Below are 6,000 nucleotides of genomic sequence, written 5' to 3' on the forward strand. Positions count from 1 at the left end.
TTTGTTCGTCAGTCGGTGTGCCGGGGGCAGTTCGGAGGTAGCCCTCAAAGCATGCCATCCAGTGTTTGAAGATAGAGGCCGAGTTAGCTGCTTGGGGTGCGATGCGCAGGCACTCCGGGGTGATTCGGAGCTCCATGTTCCCACGTCGTTTTCTTCAATTTAAATTCTGCTTAATAAATTGTAGCACCATCAATATGACGCGAGGCAGGTTGAGGTAATGTCAATTGAAGGCTTTATTAAGCAGAACTTTATCCCCTGCAGCGTGGTTACAGAATGCAGCTGCTGAGGGAAATGGAGGGAAAAACTGGGTTCTTATACCGGCATTTCTGGGTGGAGTCCAGTAGGCGGCAGATCCTATCAGGAACTGGCATCCCTCCACCAATAGCCTGTCGACACGTGGTGTACCGTATTACCCCTAATACATACCACCACAACAAGCAGAAACTTAAGTGGGAGAATCCCGCTAAGAAGGTTGTAAAATTTTGTTCTGAAGCAACAGAAGAGCTCCTACGTGACTGCTTAGAGACAGTGGACTGGTCCATATTTAAGAACTCAGCAACCGGGAGTGCAGGAAGCGAAAGAGGCTGGCATTCTGGCCTTTGCGTCCCTAGTAGCCCGGCGAAGGATCTTGCTAATGTGGAAGGAGGCGAAGCCCCCCAGCCTGGAGGCCTGGATAAATGATATGGCTGGGTTCATAAAGTTGGAGAGGATTAAGTTTGCCTTGAGGGTCTGCGCAGGAGTTCTACAGGCGGTGGCAACCGTTCCTAGACTATCTCACGGAGCGTTAGAGGAAAGTCGGTCAGCAGCAACCTGGGGGTGGGGGGGTGGGGGGAGAGACACGTCCTGGGAGGGGTGGGGGGGGGGGGGGGAAAGGGGGGACTGCCTGGGAGAGTGGATGAGCAAGAGATAACATGAAGGGTTGGGGAAACTGGCACGTACGGGTGAGGGCCAGTGCACAAAGCTGTGTGAATATATCATTTTGCCATGTATATATCTTGCTCTGCGCGATTTCTCGTTTTTGTTTGTTACGAGGCCGGGGGGGGGGGGTTATTGTTTGTAAGGGAGAAAAATTGTGAGAAAAAACTTTAATAAATATATTTAAAAAAAAAAAAGAACTCAGCAACTAACCTAAACGAGTATGCCACCACCGTCACAGACTTCATCAGCAAGTGTGCAGCAGATTGCGTGCCAAGGAAGGGAGCACATATATTCCCCAACCGGAAATCATGGTTTAACTGGGAGATTCGTTCCCTACTGAAGTTCCCTAGTGAATCTCCTCTGCACCCCTTCCAGTGCCAGTACATCCTTTCTCAAGTAAGGAGACCAAAACTGTACATAGTACTCCAGGTGTGGCCCCACCAGCACCCTATACAGCTGCAACATAACCTCCCTACTTTTAAACTCCGTCCCTCTAGCAATGAAGGACAAAATTCCATTTGCTTTCCTAATAACCTGCTGCACCCGCATACCAACATTTTGCAATTCATGCACAAGAACACCCAGGTCCCTCTGCACAGCAACATGCTGCAAATTTTACCATTTAAATAATAGTCCATTTTGCTGTTATTCCTACCAAAATGCATGACCTCACTTTTACCAACATTGTACTCCATCTAGCCTGTAGTGATATCATGGTTGTGTTGTAATTCATCGACTGACCACTCGGACTCTCATTAGTGTCAGTGAATGTTAGAGTCAGGTGACCTCAGACTGACTACAGAGAGGTTGCTTTTACATGTTCATACTATTATTCATCTGTTGTTTGCATATATTTGATCCGCAGTTAATGTTAATAAATTATTTATAGCTTTAGCTACAGGTGTTCTTGTAATATAAATCAGGCCATCCGACAAGAACATTACATTGCCCGCTCACCCTCTGCAGACTGTGCCCTCTGCACTTTTTGCTTTACCACTCATCTTAAGTGTCATCTGCAAATTTTGACACATTACAGTTGGTCTCCAACTCCAAATCATCTCTAAATTATAAACAATTGCGGTGCCAACACTGATCCCCGAGATACACCACTAGCCACTGATCGCCAAACAGAAAAAACATTGATCCCCACTCTTTTCTTCCTGTTAGTTAACTAATCCTCTATCCATGCCAATACATTACCTGTAACTCTGTGCATCTTTCTCTTATGCAGCAACCCTTTGTGCAAAACCTTGTCGAATGCCTTCGGAAATCCAGATACACCACGTCCACCGGTTCCCTAATGTCCTCCAAGAATTCCAGTAAATTAGTCAAACATGGCCTGCCTTTCATGAACCCATGCTGCGCCTGTCCAATGGGATAATTCCTATCCAGATGTCTCGCTATTTCTTCCTTGATGATAGATTGAAGCATTTTCCCCACTACGGAAGTTAAGCTAACTGGCCTATAATTTCCCACCTTTTATCTCCCTCCTTTTTTTTTTTTTTATAAACAGTGGCGTCACATTTGCAGTTTTCCAATCTGCTGGAACCACCCCAGAGTCCAGCAAATTTTGGTAAATTACCACGAGCGCATTTGCTATTTCCCCTGCCATCCATTTTAGTATCCTGGGAGGCATTCCATCAGGGCCAGGAGACTTGTCTACCTTTAGCCCCATTAGCTTTTCCAACACTACCTCCTTAGTGATAATGATAGTTTCCTTAATGATAGTTTCTAGGTCCTCACCTGCCATAGTCTTCTTGCCGTCAATTATTGGCATGTTATTTGTGCCTTCCACTGTGAAGACCAACACAAAATACCTGTTCAATGCCTCGGCCATCTCCTCATTTCCCATTATTAAATCCCCATTTTCATCCTCTACCTTAGCCATTCTTTATCCATTTTATATATTTGTAGAAACTTTTGCTATGTTTTTATATTCTGAGCTAATTTATTCTCAATCTATCTTGCTTTTCTTCATAGCTTTTTTCGTGTTTTTTTGTTGACCTTTAAAGATTTTCCAATCCTCTAGTTTCCCATTAATCTTTGCCACTATCTGCATTTTCTTTCAATTTGATACCCTCCTTTATTTCCCTACATATCTGTGGCTTATTAGGTGATTTGGACATTCTGAATTCTTTTTCAGTGCACTTGAACAGGCAGTGGAGTGTGGTGACTAGGGCACTTTCAAAGTAATGTTACCAAGTTTACTTGTGACTAATAAAGATTATTATATTTCTGCTGAGCACTGAAAAATCGCTTTGAAAGTCCTCCACTGTTCCTCAATTGTCCCACCATAAAGTCTTTGCTCCCAGTCTACCTTGGCCAACTCCTCCCTCATCTGCTTTTAAAGCAGACCAAGGCAGGCCAACAGCACGGGTTCAATCCCGTACCAGCCTCCCCGAACAGGCGCCGGAATGTGGCGATGAGGGGCTTTTCACAGCAACTTCATTTGAAGCCTACTTGTGACAATAAGTGATTTATTTCATTTCATTTTTTCATTTCATCCCATTGGAGTCTCCATTGGTTAAACACAAGCTACTGGAATTGGATTTTACCTTCACACCCTCCATCCCCATTTTAAATTCAACCATATTGTGATCACTCCTTCCAAGAGGATCCCTAACTATGAGATCATTAATTATTCCTCCCTCATCACACAGGACCAGGTCTAGGATCGCTTGCTCCCTCATAGGTTCCATTACATCCTGTGTGAGGAAACTATCGTGGATACTTTCTCTGAACTCCTCAAGGCTGTCTTGACCGACCTAGTTTGGCCATCGACATATAGATTAAAATCCCCCATGATAATTGCCGTATCATTTTTACATGCATCAGTTATTACTTTGTTTATTGTCCACCCCACCGTGATGTTATTATTTGGTGGCCTATAGCCCACGCCCATCAGTGACCTTTTCTCCTTACTATTTCTAATTTCACCCAAATGGATTCAACCTTTTTCTCCATAGAACCAATATCATCTCTCACTACCGCCCTGATGTCATCCTTAAATATCAGAGCTACACCACCTTACCTCCTTCTGTCTGTCCTTCCAAATAATCTGATACCCCATGATATTTAACTCCCAGACGTGACCATCCTGCAAGTTGCGACCATCCTGCAACTATGTCTCTGTAATGGCCACTAAATCAAACTCATTCGCAATGATTTGTGCCGTCAACTCATTTACCTTACTATTCGAAAAGTGCCCTTTGCTAGTTTTTATACCTTGCTTTTAAATCCTAACACCTCCATTAATAACATCCCGAGTTCTTCTTCCATTTAACTTTTTCCACAATTTTCCATGGAGTTGAACCCACCTCCCCACCTGCTGCTTTACTTGCGTGCCTGCCTGTGTAAGTAAAAATAAACCAACCCCTTTTATCTCCATCTCACCTAGAGTTTGTCGTGCAGGTTAAGAGAAGATTGGGACATTTCCACATTTAAGGGTTGGGGAAAATACACCATTTAAAAAGGGGGCGTATCAGAATATTAAAAAACACCTTTCGGTTTAAGACAGGTAGATAGTGAGGAAATCAGGGTAGTTTAAATTAACCCCCCTCCTGTCTGTGCTAGCAAACACAGCCCAAAATAAAACTAAAATTAAGCCCTACGACCAAAATGGACGAAGAAACAAATTCAGCGCCTGGACAGATCAATGGGAGCAGTATTTCAGCAGTAAGGTAATAACGCATCCTCCAAACAAATAGAACCCAGCATAGCAACAGATGGACCAATGGATAAAAGCTGTCTACTGCTGCCAAGTGCATCCTCTGTACATCTGCTATTAGACACAGATCCATTAGACTGTAATCATTCCTGGAATAGAAATTCCTGATTGATATCAAAATCCACGTGTGATTTAGTGACAGACTCGCTCATTCCTCCAAACAGAAAACGATTGCAAAAAGGGGGTTGGATTATTCAACAGTTAACGCAACACACTGCACCTCTGGCAATACCTGTTCGAATCTAAAAGGATAAAACACTAAAGGGATTGTTAATTTGAGGGGGTGATGGTGAGATTGATCATAGGAGCAGACACTTCAGAAAATGCCCCCTTTCAAAACCTACCGCCAACTCCTACGTCCAGTTCCCAGCGGTGGGAATCCTCATCACACACAAAAAAGTTAATTTCAAGAACATTGACAATGGAGTCAGGGACCCGGCAATCTCCAACATCAAGATGTACAAACTCTCTGAACCAGCCCGGGATGCTAAAGACAAGAAAGATTCTCAAACAGACTCAGTTTTTGATGAAACCTTTACCCCAATTCCCTGGTCTAGGATTGTGAAAAGGGGACTCAAGTGTTCCACGTTGTGGAACAAGAGGCCGAGGAAAACAATCCCACTCCAAAAATCAGTTAAAACTTTCTCCCCAAACTTTCCACCGGCTCCCAGGGTGAGTTTGAAACAATCCCAATTTACAATTTGAACCCTTCCTACAAACAAACCTTCTGCACCCCCCCCCCCCAAAAAAAAAGTCAGCAGAAATAAAATCATCACTAACCGCGGTTATCAAAGGTCGTCTCGCTGCTGTTTGTCTTTAAAGATGTTTCTTTTTTTTTTTATTTTTAAAAAATATTTGGTCAACACAAAATCCGACCAAACTCCCTCACACCTCCGCCATGCAGGGGCGGGAGGGGGAGCTGCAGATGCTTAAATAAACTATTCAAATCAACAAGAAGTCTGCTGGGATCTCTGGGCCCGGATTAGGTTTTAGTTAATTATATCATTGCAATTAGAGGCAGGTCAAATCAATGCCTTGTTAATTGAAGCATTTGGAATTATGTATGTAGGTGGGGGGTTTCAGGAAATGTGGCTATCCTTCATTTATTCGCCCAGGTGTTGTCTCGATTTGGGCTATTCGACTCGGAGAGCATCACAATCAGGGCGAGTCTTGGTTGTTTGGGGGGTTAATTTCCCCTGTACTTGAATTTCAGTCATTGCCTTCACTTCCTGTCAGGTGTCATGTAATTGTTTAAAACTCCGAGAAATTAACTTGCAGGTTATCTAAAAGGCTCAATGATTGGCTCGTCAATAGGGACCAATAACAACTCATCCCTTCAGTTCCACCAATCAGTG

At 43.6% G+C, this 6,000-nt stretch overlaps 1 protein-coding gene across 3 annotated transcripts in view; it reads right to left on the bottom strand.

Annotated features, from left to right (window-relative positions):
- The window catches only part of LOC140428651 (embryonic polyadenylate-binding protein-like), a 72,409-nt gene extending 66,879 nt beyond the window's left edge, over positions 1-5,530 (bottom strand). For all 3 annotated transcript variants that reach the window (XM_072515333.1, XM_072515332.1, XM_072515331.1), the window contains exon 1: positions 5,426-5,530. The gene's annotated coding sequence lies outside the window, so the exon portion shown is untranslated. The remainder of the gene's footprint in view (positions 1-5,425) is intronic.
- Between the last annotated feature and the right edge of the window lie 470 nt (positions 5,531-6,000).

Source organism: Scyliorhinus torazame, chromosome 8 (assembly GCF_047496885.1).
Source record: "Scyliorhinus torazame isolate Kashiwa2021f chromosome 8, sScyTor2.1, whole genome shotgun sequence".
Classification (NCBI taxonomy): Eukaryota; Metazoa; Chordata; class Chondrichthyes; order Carcharhiniformes; family Scyliorhinidae; genus Scyliorhinus; species Scyliorhinus torazame.